Genomic DNA, 16,295 nt, shown 5'->3' with positions numbered 1-16,295 from the left:
CTAACATAAATTACACGATTTCACTGAACTGTAGACATATATCATCACGGATTACGTTCCTTTCTGGGAGGATTGGATCCGGATAGTCAGTGGGATAGGAAGGCCTCTGGATGTCGCAGAAACAAGCCAACATGCTAACGAAGGGACTGGATTCTACAGTAAGTTGTTACAGTAGGCTATGTCATAATGTTATATTTTTAGGACTGAAAATGTACATAATTTATACAACATAAAATGATCAACTGACATGTTGTTTAGAATTGGGCACAGTTATTTTGCTATGTGTGTGCTCTCAATCAGCAAGCTTATGTTTATTTATTTCTTTGCAAATGTATAGCTGATGTCATAATTATTGGTTGCAGTCTTGTAGCCAACTTCCTATTTGGGATATCTTTCCTGTTTTATCAACCTGTTTGCCTGTTTGCAAGTCAGACCATGAGTGGAAGATCGACCTCTAAGTTCTTCTTACATTACATTACTCACCTGTTTGAAATAGATGTGCAATGGATTTGTCTATTTAGTGCATAGCGTTCATTCAAAGAAGAAGCATTTTTTTTTAAAAGATTGTTGTGACTCAGAAGTACAAATTGTGTCCTTAAATTCACGAGTCTCATTTCAGAGCCAATCCAATCCTTTTGTTAAAGAGGATCTGTTTCGGTCACACTGCAAGGGCGAGCATTATCAGAATTGTTGCTCACCGAAGTTTGTGAGTGTGTTTGGGCTTAGCAAGGGAAAGCATTAATAACTTGTGTGTTTGCACTAATCTGGGTGGGAAAATGACTTCATTTGAATCCTTTTCAGCTGTGTGTGTATTTTGTGTTGCACACGTGAGGCAGACTTTACGTACGTCATTGCACAAAAGCCAAAGCTGTTTACTGTGGTGTTTTGTGTTTACTGCTGAGACAGATTATAACAGAACAGAACGGGGCAGATGTAGCTAAGAGGTAGGATGACAATAATGGGTACTTACCTTGATGGGGATGTATTACGGTAAAAGGATGGGTGCAGACCCTTTATGACTTAATGGCCTAATGGGAGTTCTGCTCTCAGTGACATGGACTACGTTTTCCTCACCAGAAAGCATCAGTATTAGACATAACCGTCTTAGTGCTGAAACCTGACATGTTGTATTGACGTTTGTGTATAGTTCTGTTCCATGTTGTAACAAATCAGCTTGAGTGATTGCAATATTACAAAGGAGTCCCAGTTCTTTCCTTTTTTAAAGTTATCTAACCAGTAGGCCATGCTTGTTCACAGTAGGCCGTTAATGTCTTTCTGAGTGCTACTAAGTGGTGCTCCCATGTCAATACAACAGCACATTTCCTAAACGGTTACATAAGAGTAAGTAATGGCAGCATGAATTGGGGTCAAAGTGAGGTCAATAAACCCAGACTACAGAATAGTCTAAAACATCCTATACTCACATTTCTTGTAATTGCTGCAATATCTTTGTTGTAGCATTTAATCAAAGGCCTGTGCACAATGTGTATGAGGATGATTGAAGTAAATAACCCACAAAGAATTATCTGTTCAATGTGCAACCCTGCTTTGCTTTACAGAGCTATAAAATGTCTTACAGCTTTTGTGTTTTGTTTTCATTGGCCATCAGCATTACTGTTACTGTTACTGTTACTTATCTCTTACTCTAATTATCTTCTCTGTTTTAGCAGCAACAGCTCTGATAAACCCAATCAGGACAAAACCACAGACATAGTAGAGACAAGTGGATGAATGTTTAATACATAACACTTGTAGCGCTTTCTGGAATACTCAAAGTAGCTTCACAAAGAAAGACACAAAAAAGAAATAATCTAAAAGAAAGGGGATGAGAGCAGAGTTTGTTCGTAGTTGCAGGCGATGTTAAGGGGATGAGATTTTAGGGATTATGTGACCAAGGGGGAGCATGTACAGAATAAAGAGGAGGGTTTTGAGAACTGAACTTTGGGGAACACCTTGTGTCATTTAGTAGTTGAAGAACTTGATTGACCACAAACAGAGCTGAAAAGAAAATAAATACTGGACTGAAAGGTTTGGTGTCCTTTTTTTAACCCACATCCTGTCGTACTACTTTATTTAGATGATCTCACCTCACATTTAGGTGCCCATTCCAGTTGTATGATGCTTGCACACACAACTCTCTTTATATGGGAAACAAATGAGCTTTACTCTGACATCTCCCTTTTCCTTCCTTCCTTCCTACCTTCCTTCCTTCCTTCCTTCCTTCCTTCCTTCCTTCCTTCCTTCCTTCCTTCCTGTGTTTCATGTGTTTCCTTGTATTCTTTCTTCCTTCTTCCTTCCTTTGTTTATTCCTCTCTTCCTCCTTCTTGTCATTCTTGTTATTTCTTATTTCCATCCTTCCCACTTGACTTATTTCCTTCCTGGCTTCTGTATTTACTTTATTCCTTTAATCTTCTTTTCCTTTATGCCTCGATTACTTCTGACCTTAATTCATTTTTTCCTCATTTCTATTTTCCTTTCTCTCTTTCCTTCCTTCTGGTCGACCTTCCTTCTCCTTTACTTCTCTTTTTACCTTTCTTTCCTTCGTATTTTCTTCTTCAATATATTCTATTTTTTACCTTCCTCATTCCCTTCTCTCCCTATTTCTTTTCATTTTATTTTGGCCTTTCTCTGTTTTTTCTTCCTTCCTTACTTACTTTCCCATTTCCTATCTTTTTTCATCTTTTTCTTCCATCTTTCTTTTTTAAATGTATTTTGGCTGCTGCTCTAGCAATTCATTTCCCAGACATTATTTCCTCATTGCTTGTTCAGTATGTAACTGATGCCATTTAGCATTGCTGAATGTAAGTATCCATTGAATACCAATTGGCAATCTAATTTGTTATCAAATACCCTGGGATATTCTTTTCTCTTGGAGGAGGATGGATAAACGGATTTAGCTGGTCTGCCTTCTTTGAGAGGGGAGGGGGTGAATAAGTTAATGCCCCTCCCAATAGAGCTTGAAACTCACATTTAACCATTACTTAAAATCAGGGCAGTTTAACTCCGGTCCACCACACAACAACACCAGTGTCAGCTGAGGTGCGTCTTGCTAACTTTGAGCTCATTTTGAGGAGACTGCGTCAGAAAACGGCAGAGGAAACAGCCTTTCAAACCACAGAAGCTCCTGATGTACTTGTGACTAAGACCTCATCAATAAGTCAGTGTTTCTAACTCACCACATGAACTGGAGGGATGCACTCTAGAGAAAGAAAACTAGAGTCTTCAGTAGCGTGGATGACTCATGCTGGAGCGAACATCAACACCTCGAGGCTTAATCCTAAAAGGATGTTTAAATTAAACACTGGATTTCTCGTCTTTTATCAATATTTTTTACATTTTTTACTTGTTATACTCACATTTTATGACCTGAATGATGATGTGCATTTTAAACCGACAGTGTTTATTATTGAATTACGTCTCACTGGAACAACTAAAGATTGCGTGCAAATGTTGTTTTAATTCTTGTCCTCCTTGATAATAATTGATCCCATTCATTTACATACAACATAAAATGAACAAACAATTTAATCTCCGAATATCAGCTTTCACCATACCACCACAAAGGTCTTCTTTGTATAACGTCACCATATGTTCGAGGTTGAGATGTCAGGAAGCACTTCCTGCTCATCTCAGCCGGAGACGAGGGACATTATGTTGAGTATAGTATTGCACTGTAACAGCAACAGCGCAACATGGTCCCATCGGCTCTGCTGATGGGACCATGTGACTCTGAACAGTCCACCCCGTTGTTGCTCTTCGCTCCCATGATTCTCTTTATCCCGTTCAGAAACAGGAACAGACAATAGATTGTGTCAGATGTTGTTGGCATACATGTTAATGACCTTTAGGCCCGTTTATTCAAAGTGCTGTTCTTAAGAAAACAAGGATGAAATTAAGAAACCACATGAAAACTCATTGACTGTAAGATTTAAATACTTCATATTAAATAATGGTTTAAACATGAAATAGTCACATAAGTCGGCTAATGTGTTGAATTGTTTTCTTCCTCATTTTCACATGTGCATATGAGATGAAGCGGAGCCAGTACAACATGGTAACGATGTCACGGATCTCACTCAGCGTTTCCATCCACCCTCTGTCCTCCTCAGGGCTCCTCAGCTGTGATCAGCTCATCTGGCTTGTGTGTGCTCGTTTGTGTGTGTGTGTGTGTGTGTGTGTGTGTGTCAGTGTATCCTATGGTTTGGTGTAGGTTGGCATGTATGTCTGGGCAGCATAGTCACAGGAACTCTTTAATTTTTTTCATTGTTTATAACGCACAGATTCATATTGTGGGCGTTGTTTTGTTTCGTCAAACACATAGAACAGTTCAGCAGTTGCAAGGAGGAGCTAGGGGGCGCTGTAGCTACCCTTAGGATAGCCATAACGCCAGCAAAAAAAAATAAAAAATCGATCGATCGATCTAATCATTATGACTCCTCTCAATTTTTACTTGTATAATTACAGTATAGCGTACTGATAAATTTATGAGGTCTGTTTTAAAGCAGCTCTTTGCAGACTAACATGAACTGTAGTTCTGGAGTCTCTAATGGGAGCAAGGATACATCAAGTTGGGCAAACATTTGTTCGGCTCGTCATCACAGAAGAGACTAGCGCCGGGTCTGTTACATCTGCAGCTGAGTTTCATCACACCATTCAAACATTGGGTGATTTGGCTTTCTGACTGCGTCTGGCATAAGTGAATTTGAAAGTTGTGGGAAGAAAATTTTCTGTCATAAAAGATTAGAAGAAGCAAAGACACCTCGAATTTCTTTTAACCTCTTCCTGGTTTCTGTTACGCCCCTAAGATTACTTCTGCAGCTTAGTATTCTTCATGGGTATGTAATGTTTGGAGACAGAATATCACATTTTCCTTCCATCTTTCCTCCCACATGTATACGCCAATTTAACCCTCGTCTTGTGTTAGCTTTCTGTTACCATCTCTTATGTTAACGGGTCGGTTTTGACCCGTGTCTTAAATCAGCTGTAAAATACACTGAAAACAATTATCTATCATCCAATTTGTTTCTCATCTCTTGGTTACCTTGTTAGGCTTCCTTATCCATGAAAATATTGGTTTTAATATTTTTGGTGTGGGCCATTGGGCCTTTTTTTTGTCAGTATACCCCTCGATTTCAATTTAAAAAAATGGTAAAATGAACCTCAAGAGAATTGTATAAATAAATAAAAGGTTGTTGTGTTACCTGACTATTACTGAGGGGTATTAGAACACATCTCTTAAATAAATTTGTTTTATTTATTTTTTCATTTTAATAATTTTAACTATAGTAACATCTATGGTGTTACGGGTCAATTTCGACCCATGTATATTTACTATTATTTTTCCATTACTTGGTGGATGTGGGTCCACAACACAAATGCATTATATGCAGATACATCGAGGATGTTGTAAAACACAACACCTATGGCCCTGGGTTGAACATCAGTGGAAGAAGCTGCACTCGTGTGTCCCAGACATCCCTGATAGGGGCAAGCTTGTCAGATCTTGCTCTGGTTGTCAAATCTGAGGACTCTTGATATCATATGAAAGGTCTGAAGTGACATTGTTGCCTGGAAAATATTTCTACCTGTCGATGCATCCCAGAGACTATCAGTGGCCTTATTGCAGGATCTGTACACTCCAGCAAAAAAAAGAACACCAATATAAGCATCCAGGTATTCCTCATCCATGTCTTTCCACATGTCGCCATGGACTTTTTTTCCTTCAAGGTTTGTCATAGCAATGATGACTCTTTTTAGTGACAATGGCATAAATAGCTCAAAACATGTCTTGATGTCAGTGACTCTCGTCACAGCAAACCTTGAGATTCCAGGGGTCATTTTGATGACATTTGCAGCAGCTACCCTGCCATGTAAATCATGATGTAATGAGCTCCAACAGATCTCACCATTTTTGGACTTGAATCTTTCAGCGGGAGTCGCTTCACCACCGGTGACCTCCTCATCAGACTCATCAGATGTGTCTGTGTCTTCTGGATGATACTCCACATTGTCTTTCTCCTCAGAAACCCGTTCATCCGTATCACTATGCTGCTCTGTGTCCACTCCCTCATTTTCAGCAAAAATATTATCCAGAACTTCTTTCACTGTAAATCTTTTTTTCATTTTTGCATGCTGCAAATTGGAGAGTCAGTATAGAGTCACCAACTCTATACTGAATTGACCTCACATGTCTGGAAATGCCTGTCGTTGTTTGTTTTGTTGTTGTACTGGATAACAAGGTAAAATGAGAATCCCCTAAAGCTCACATGATTGGGAGAGGAGCTGGCTGTCAGTGTGTGTTCAATTTTGGCTCTAATTATTGCTTTATAATCTTATTTTTATAACTGGGTCAAAACCGACCCTAACAACACCAAGGTCATAATTTTAACCAGAGCATTTTACAATTTAGTGAAAACCAAAAAAAATGTTTTATTTTGTTGAAATAGAGATTCCTGACAAAGTCAAAAAGCCTTGATGCAAAAAAAAAAAGTTACGTGGTTCTTTTATGCATTTAAAAACTAAAACGGGTCGGTGCCGACCCTAACACAAGACGAAGGTTAAGGACATATCCAATGGAGCGTGAATTTAACATGTTTGATTTGAATTTTGTTTTTAATGTTGCTCCTTTGAGACTAATCGTTATGGGAGTGGTGCTCTGGTCAATCAAACCTGAGACGAACATTGTGTTGTGTGTACTGTAAATTTAAAGTTTAAACTTCTCCCATTTAAAATAATGTTCTTTACGCTCACTTTCAATGAGGGTTTGATCCTTGTACAAAGATGCTTTCCTGACATCACAAAAGTTTGGAGACTTTTGAGTCATTTGAATAATTAGGTCATTTTCATCCATATACTCAATTTCCTTTGCTTCTCTACTCTCTTTCCACTTCTGTCTCATCCTCTCAGATCTTTCTGCAACACTTACACAATGAAGATGTTCACCTGTTATGCATTGTGACGTTGGGGTTAACATGATATTCAGTTGGATCATTATACATTCCTCTATTTCTCCCTTCATCCTCCCCGCCAACCCAAATTCTGCCCCCAGCCTCTGCTCCTTCCTCTCACTCTCAAGTGCTCTCCTGACTCAAGGTGCTCTGACAATTGCTCAGGAATGACAGTTTTTCCCCCCCTAATCCTCAGACCTGTTGTCATGGAAATTAGGCTCTCCAAACGACACAATTCAGTGCGCCTCACATGAAACATGAATGATGAATTTGAGTTTGTGTGTGTGTGTGTGTGAAAGGGGCCTGGATTTCAGCCGTTAATCACTCTCTCTGTCATTTCATCCAAAAGAGGGAAGTGAAAAAAGAAGTTTAAAAAAAATAAAAGATGTGATGAATGGAGACAGGAAGGTAGAAAATCTGCACGGTGGTTAATTTCTCAGTGCAGGATTTCATTCAGAGCACTTGCTGACAGGGCGAGTGAGTCTGTCTAATTGCTTTGGGCTAAAAAAGAAAAAAAAAACTGAATCCACGAAGAAAACTAGGCTAGGCGTTAAGCCATCTCAAAATAGATAGAGATGAATGCCTAAATCTCTTTGGTGCTGATGTGTATTGGCCAGTCGAAGTAACCCTGAGAGGACTGAATACTGAATGTGAGTAAGATGAGATAACAATGATTCATGCTGATTCTCCAGTTTACATCGTCTGTGCAGTAGGACCAGGTTTAAACTTTTGTAGTTCAATACCCACTTTTTCACAATTTGTTATTATTTTGTTGGTAATTTTGTTTATTCAGTTTTCTATACACATCCACATTATATACATATTGTAAGTCTAAAAAAAGATTATACATGTAAAAACACAATTCATCAGTTTACCCCAGTATGTTAATGACATGATCAATAGTTCTGATCGTTCTCTGTTATCTGAACACAGACTCCACACACAGCAGTGGCTTCTAGTGCATCCATGCCAAACACGCACACGCACACGCACACACACACACACACACACACACACACACACACACACACACACACACACACGCACAGGCTTGAATCCCAATTAAATCAGAAAGTTGAATGCTTGTAAGTTTTCAGGACACGTGGCAGCATGTAGCGATCACGACTGTGACAGGACTAATGTACTTAATGCACACAGTCACTAATAAGTAAACAGAGCTGAGCTGATTTGAATTAGGACAGAATATGTTCATTAACATTTTAGTGAGTTCATTAAAATTGCTCTTGATTAAGAGTGAATAGTGCATCATAATAGAGTGCATCGTGGTGTGCACTGTTCACTGTTCATCAAGCTTTTGAGTGGTTCAATAGGTTTGTTGCCATGGAGAGCAAAAAATGAATAGTGGAGCAAATCATTTGATTGCACATGTAGTAATTCCCACTCATTAATGAAGAACAAATTGGGCCATTTGTCTTGATTAAGCAAGACGCCAGACACGACCATGTTATTTTTCGATGATCTCCATCATAGCTATAATGAAGCTTTTTTTCCCCTTTAGTCTCCCCTTTTCGCTCTGTGACCTACAGTAACCTCCAGTAAGATTTGTGCTAGTTGCATGAGTTCAAGGTACTCTGGGCTATATGATGAACCTATGATATGTGCATACGATAGATATGAGAAGCCGAACGAGCTGCAGCTTCTTCTTTTTTCCCCTTTTTTTGGGGCTTTGTTTCAGAAGAGAGAGTGGGGAATGAAATGTGGGAAGGGAGCCGCAGGCTGAACCTGGGGGCTCGACCTAACCACTAGGCCATCAGCGCCATGGTGCTACAACTTTTATTTTAAATTTTTTTTATTTATTCAATGCTCACTGGTTGAGCTGAGGTCTGGGGGTGAACTTAAAGAGCTCAAAACTTGTGTACTTGAAATGTACGTTTCCCACCTTTTTCAATGATCAGTGTTCATTTCATATACGATATTCGACATGCTTTACTTCCAGCTGTTTCATACTGAGCAGCATTTTAAAATTGATGTTAGTGTTTAGTGTTGTGTATAAACACAATTCTTATTTCTTCACAATTCTACAACTCTTCTTATTCATTTTGGGGCTTTTTGCCTTTGTTTGGTAGGACAGTGGATAGAATTGTAAACAGGGACGAGAGAGGAGAGGGGAATGAAATGTGGTAAAGGAAACGCAGGACTTGAACCTGGGTGGCCCGCTTGGAGCCTCCTACATCGGTTCCTCCAACGCTTTAAAATTTTAATTGCATTTTCTTCTCATTCCTTCAAACTATAAAAAAATACAGACCTCGACTGATCCATCTCTGCAAAAAGGCGTGTTTTTAGTTCCTGCCCATCTCGTCTGTCTTGGTGTTATTGTTTGATCCGTTTCTTCTTTCCCAGTGAGTCATGCTACCTCTGGTGATCTCTCCTTCTTTTTTTTCCACTCATGGGGTTCAGATACTTGGAGCAGAACAGCCTCACTCTCCCAGTCATGTGATGTTGTTTTTATGTATCCAGCCTTTGATCCTGTAGAGATGCAGATAGATAGCTCTTATTACCTTTTATTGACCCTGTGTTCTTTAAAACCAAACAAAACGACCTCTGTACAGGCTCTGAAATGCTAAAAAAAAAAGAAAAAAAAGGAAAGAGTATCATCACAAGGTAGTATCATTACTTTTAGTTAGTTTGGTGAGTTCATGCAGCTGTATGTTCATGTGAAAGGAATCGGAGCCAAGATGGCACCTCAGTAACCTTTTGTTGTTTCTCTCTGTTATTTTGAATGGAACCATTTTGTTCGACGTCTAACTTTGATTTAAGGCTCCCTGGTTATACGAAACTGTGTAGGCAGAGAGAAACTTTGTGACTCAGCCATTCCCAAAGACTCCAGACAACAACTATCAAAGAACTCTTCGACACTTTGCAGCAACAGGAACGACTTTCAGCGAGTGTCTGCCTCACTCCACGGGACAGAAATGGAGAAGAGGAGAAAGACGCTAAAAGGACATGACGTACAAATTGAGGAGAGTTGAAAACCTGAAGAAGAAAAAAAAAAAGCGGTGTCCTCCGTGACAGATGCAATGACCTGAATGCTGACAGAAAACACTTCCAAAGATGTTGGAGTCTGAGACAATGCTGGCCTGGCTCAGAAGAAGAAAAGGAGGTTGTCCTTAGATGGAAAAAAAACTAGATCTCTATCCTCAGCTCCTGCAGTGACATGTCAAAGTGTTCTTCACTGATTCCTATATTGCTTCCGAAGGCATTTGTATCACACACATACTGTCATGTGTGAGTTAATGTATGGGCCAGCAAAGGACTTACAGCAGCCTCTGCAATCAGTGCGTGGATGTTTGTGTGAAAGGGTTAATGAGACAGTTGCGTAAAGTGCTTAGAGTTGTTGGAAGATTAGAAAAGCTCTGTATAAGTGCAGTCCATTTACCAAGTGCAGTCCATTAGTGTGGAGGGGGATATATCAAGAGGACCGTCGTTGACATGTTGAGTCTGGTCAATGCGGACAAGCAGGCGCTGACAGCACTTGCAGAATAAATCATTTTCCAGTTAATTTTCTATGAATGCAAATCTACCAAGTCTCATACTGGGTCTCTCTCTAAACACCCCAGAGCCTCTTAGAGTCTAAGGAGGAGATATTAAAAAACATGATGTCATCAGTCTCTTAACTTAGCTTTATAATGTGTTGTTAATTACTGGCCTGATTAATATATGAAGGAAAACTGTTCCCAAATGACTGCCAATACACCCAGTCCATTAAGGAAGAACCGCTCAAGATGAACTGGAAGCTATAATAATTATTTCTTTTCTCAGGCCATCAATGTCTGAATCTAAGACAAAAAATCAAGACAAAATTACCTGAAAACACAAAAAGAGGACGTTTCTCTGGCCGAGAAGCCAGAGCCACCTGTATTCAGTGACATTGTGACGTAGAGGAATCTAAATAAACGGGCATCATGAAAGTTGAGATTGATCAAAAAGACGGAAATGATGACGCCAGAAAATTTGTTTTTTTCCCTATTCAGCCATATTTTGTCTTTACTTTGAAGTCCCGATGATTGCCTTTGTTTTTGACGATTTACTTAAATCTTATGTTATTGATGGTGACTTAAAAACACTTGAAATACATGCAGGCTCTTCTGCTTCCTGTCTACGCTCTGATCAACCTCTCCTCATTATAACAGGAGACATCCTGTCTAAAGCCTTTCCTGTGTTAGAGTTGACTAAACACTGTATAGTGGAACTAATGAATAAAACAGCTCACTAAAGACTTATATAAATACATGTTGTTGTTTTTTTTTTTTAACATATATTAAAAATCACCTTCTCATCTCCTTTACACAGCTTAGCATCTCAACCAGGGACGAACCACGCCCTCCAAGATGTAATTAGCTGTGAAACCTCAGTGAGAACATCGGACCAGTAACATGAGCCACTGGATAATTTCAGACGCTGATTAGTTTTATCAGCCGAGCATAAATCACATTACAAGGGTTTGTGAATTTTTGAGACCATTACGTGTTCCAGCAAAGATTACGCTTCACATTACTCATGTCCTGTTTGGCGTACAGATCCCTTTTCTCAAAAGGTTATAGTGGAATGAAAAGCATAATCATGTCGGTTATACTAACCCTCATAATGCAGGAAACATGAGGTAAAAAAAACATAATTGATTATTGATTTTAGGCTCTAAACGATGCTGTCTTTCTTCATCAAATAGAATCATTTATGAATTTGTTAATTCTCGTCCACTGAACAAAAACATTGAGATTCTTCTTTGACTGCTCGGCCGTGTTTAGAGTGACACATCCTTTCCCGATTTAGCCTGTAATTCGATGAATAAATGAGGAAGCACAGGTAGTAAATATTTTAGCAAAACTCTTGCCCAACCACAGACACTAAAAGTAGGCCAAGAGATGACTCAGCCAGTGAAATGACTCAGTCATATCTGTTTTACAGCGTTATCTTTAAAGCACGCGGTTTGTTAACATTTAAACATGATAAGCTATTTCTTGGCCTTCAAGATCACATGAAGCTGAGACAACAAAACCTTTTAAGGGAGTGAATCACAGCTACAGTTTGTTCTGTTGTTTGCACCTTTGGTCATTTTATGTTTAATCGTCGTTTCCGGCTCCACTTTCACCCCGTCTTACTTTCTTAATCCCCCTCCTCTATTTAACTCCCAGGCCGAGAATTCTCCTTCAATAAACTTAGAAACACACTTCGGTTTGTGAGTGCCAAAGGGAGGTTTCCTACTGTCATTGCAAACTTAAAGCATTTCAAGCCTCTGCTGTGGTTTAAAACTTGTCACCCATCAGGCCCCCCCCACCCTTACTGGTCTGGGACCCCCCCCCCCCCCCCCTACGTACTTGCCATGTTAACAAGCAGCTCCTTTGTTTTATCAGCGTCTCAGGGTGATATGAAAATCTCCTGAACACTGCAGCCTTTATGTAAAGAGAACAAGTTACACTAACTTCCTCAGTAGCCCTCCTTTGGCTTTCAACAAAATCAATCAGTAAGGTCATGTGACACCCTCTCATTGAACTTATCTGCCGACCAATCAGAGAGCTCCACACTGTTTTTGGTTTGGTTTCAGGAAAGGATGCTATGAGAATCAACTGAACTTCACCCCACCTTTTGTTAACTTCATAACAGGAAGACAGTCCTAGAGGGCTCTCCTCTCGCCACGCCTACTTCCTGTCTCTGCTCAGCAACAAGGAAGGTGTAACTCCAGGGGCTGTCAAAGGGTCACGAAGAAACGGGCTGTCCTGTGACACGAGTTTCGACTTTAAACAGGAGAGCCATGCTGTTGAAAACGAGGCATAAGTTTATTTATCTTACAAATTAAAGTCTATCACGTTTGTTCGTTTGCTCGACGTCCGAGCACAAACATGAAAAGAAGCGTGTAACTTCTATAAGCACATGTTCATAGAGAAATTACAAATGCTTTATGCGTGTGTACTCAGTGCATGACCAGGGACGGGGATTGAGAAAACATGTGTTTTGAGTGTATGTGTGGGTCAGGTACAGACCTCTGACAGCCTTCACTGCTTTCTGTACCTGCTATTATCTCACCCTCTCCACATGCCACCAGCATCCACTGCAATAATTAACAATCAGTCTCGCCTGGGTGGCTCCATTCACTGACCTACGACACATTTAGTGTCAGCCATGCACACAATGTCTGTGTTTGTGTGTGTGTGTGTGTGTGTGTGTGTTTGTCTGCAGAATGTTCTTATCTGCTGTGAAGAGTCCTTGTAGGCTCCAGCTCGGGGGACAATAAAGCACCAGAACACTTTGGAAGCAGTTCATCTTGTCAAAAGCAAAGCAGAAACACAAGATAATGGTTCAGGGGGAGAGGCTAATCACATTTTGAAAAAAAGGTTATCCAAGCAGGGACACAGAGATAAAGCTTGGAAGCATTAATTTGGGACACACGGTAAAAGAAAACTGTATATAAAAGGTAGAGCCATATTAAAAATGCATCCAAATATAAAGCAGGTCAGTGAGGACGTAACAAGCATTTCCTTAAAGATAACAGATGTTAAGAGAGGCGCTAAGGAACAAGGACTTTATGTGTCTTCATTGGTATTTTAACCAGCCTTTCATTTTCGATTGGATGCATCAATAAATAACAAAACACAAAAGCCTTCAAATGTTAGGAGCCTGAAAAGCCGCCGTGCCTCTCCTGGTGTGCTCGATGCAGAAATGAAGTCGCAGTGGTTCTTTTGTCGTCTTGAGCAAGATCAGCATGTTAATAGGAATTACAAGTGAGGTGTTCAGATGTTGACAGCGTATCGTCGGGTAAGTTGGAGAAGAGTTATCCTTCTTTTCAGTTGCAGTGCCAGAGTGAAGCACATCAGGAGGTTACAAAGCAACACACTTTGAGTGTCTGGAAGCGAAGAGAAAACTTCATCTTGAATATGGAGCATTCTTTTTCTGTCCTTGTTGCATTTGGGAAATACTGACAGCCTAACATTTAACTGCTGGTTGAGATTATGAATAATCGTAATCGACCGACTGATGCCGGTTTAAACCTCTACATTTGTAGATTCAGAGTCTTGGTTGTTTGGTCACCTGTGATGACAGAACCACTGGAGACATCAGGATGTTTACATGACATTTTAGTACGGAAGAGTTACATTGTAATTGGTTACACACTTTAAAGAATCAGAATCGCTTTTCATTGCCAAGTACATTTACACATATACGGGGAATTTTTCTCGCTGTATTGGTGCAAAAAAACAGCTAACGTGTGAAATAAGACTAAAATAATAATAAGTAATAAAATAAAATATAAGAAGTAAATCTCAAACATATAGATTTTTTTTAAAGTAAAGAATAAGTTATCACATGAGTGCAATAAACGCTTTGCTATCTCAAGGGAATCAGATAAATTCACAGGTCAGCTAACATTACCAGCCTCAGTTTGTAGCCTGCATGCTAGCAGTAAGACTCTGTAGGTTGGTGATATCATCTGTTGTGACTGTTCAACCATCCATTGAAATATCTGAACTGTTTTATCTACAGTCGAACTTTTGGACGGCTTTTGAGTTTTTCTCTTGTGGCGTTTGCGTCTTTGTTTCTTGCTTTGAAAAAAATAAATGCTCCGGTGGGAACTGAGAAGTGTAACCCTAAATCGCACAAACTTGTACATAGCCTTCCTTTCATTGGTTTTGGAAAATCACACCCGCCTCTCCTGCGGTGAAATATCCCCCCCGCTGGTTTAATCAGCTCCATTTCTCATCAGCAATGAAAAACCTGAAGCCTCAACTTCTGCAGCCTCCTGCTGACTGAGTTGAATAAGTCAAAAAGAAAAGAGGGTTAGAAAAATGAGAGGGCGGGCCAGAGCACCTGATGAAAGAACGACAGAGAGAGAGAGAGAGAGAGGGAGTGAAAAAAGGACAGGAGGACGGGCTGCACCCTCTGGTGTCTTTGTCCTGTTGGCCCAGGGCCCACATGGCGCCGGCGATGACATCAGTGTGTGAAACATGGTAAGTGAGGGCGGGGCCAATACTGCCTCTTGTCACCCTGGCAACAGGTCCACTTGTGTGTGTGTCGGTGTAAATTCGTGTGTGTCTGCGCGTTGGAGTTATGCAGTTATTGCCTCACCTCTGACTCTTTGTCTGCCACCAATTCTCTTTGATGCTCAATTTTTCTGTCATGCTTCTATTTGTCAATCCTTTTCCCGAGCACAAAGTACCTTCTTTTTTTCATGAATATGTGTACACATTTACTGCAACCTCTACTGCTGTTTTCATTTCCCCTGCACTCATACAATCCTTCTCTTTTATCCTTTCTCTTGCCATTCGTCTCCATTTATGCGCTTTCATCTTCTATTCTAGTTTTCCTCCTCTGTCCCCCCCCCCCCCCCCCCCCCCTCCTTCCTCACTCTTTTCAGTATTCAGAGGAGTCTATCGTAAGTGGATTGGTGGTGTGCCCACTTAAAAGGAGTGGAGGAATCACACCACTAATCCCATTGTGAGAGAACAAGAGCCGAGGCAGGCCCATGTGTTGGTGTGTGCGCGTGCAAACGAGAGCAAAAGTCTGTGAGATGTGTGTTTGCAATAAGAAGAGAGAGGGATTTTGTGCAGACAGGAAGGTGATGAAAAAAGTCAGGGGGAGAGAGAGAGAGATGGTCCTTGTGTGTGTGTGTGTGTGTGTGTGTGTGTGTGCCCTGTTAAATCAGGCATGTAACGCCAGCTTTTATAGGGAAGCCTCTTTAGACGACTGTGATAAGTGGCAGGCTTCTCTGATCTGTGCATGAAAGGCTGGGAGCAAGAAAGAGAGAGAGAGAGAGAGAGAGAGAGAAAGGTGGAAGAGGAAGAAAGTGGGAACATAATGTGAGGAAGTATGAGAGGAAGATCGGTGTGGTCTGTCCACTGAAATTAATTTCTTCACTCCCCGAGGAGCTCTGTGTCCTGCTTTCCTAATGATGAAGACGAGTGGAAGTCGAAGAAAAGGACAAGATGACCAAGAACTTCACCGTTCAAGCACTTTAACACGTCCACTTCTCGCACTTCTGAGTTTGTTAAGTCGTCTCCTCACAGCACAACGGATTTCCTGTTCTTAAATAACAGAGAGGACACAGAAAGAGAAAGGACATCCTTAAGAGACAAAAAATACAGAGACGAGAAAACAACAGGACAGTGCTGCTTGTTTTTTTACCTTCTTCCTAAAGTGCTCACATTCTCTTTGTCTAATGAAGTGTATTCAACGGGAGACTCATGATCCAACCTAGTTCAGGCCATTTGAAATTCTGTGATTGGTTTGGGTGAGACGTGGCGCCTGGGTGGTTGTTGTGGTCAAGAATCATGAAAACTAGCCAAGACCAAGACGTACCGGAGAGCAGACTGCTCGGAGACCAGGACAAGACCGAGT

The 16,295-nt window shown here is 40.5% G+C and overlaps 1 protein-coding gene across 1 annotated transcript in view; it reads left to right on the top strand.

Moving 5' to 3' along the window:
- sema4f (sema domain, immunoglobulin domain (Ig), transmembrane domain (TM) and short cytoplasmic domain, (semaphorin) 4F) overlaps positions 1-16,295 on the top strand; it is an 87,213-nt gene continuing 70,918 nt past the window's right edge. The window contains exon 1 of the mRNA XM_079371312.1: positions 1-158. The gene's annotated coding sequence lies outside the window, so the exon portion shown is untranslated. The remainder of the gene's footprint in view (positions 159-16,295) is intronic.

This window comes from Symphodus melops, assembly GCF_947650265.1.
Source record: "Symphodus melops genome assembly, chromosome: 20".
Lineage (NCBI taxonomy): Eukaryota > Metazoa > Chordata > Actinopteri > Labriformes > Labridae > Symphodus > Symphodus melops.
The sequence above is the reverse complement of the archived record's forward strand: the minus strand, read 5'-3'. Positions and strand labels throughout refer to the sequence as shown.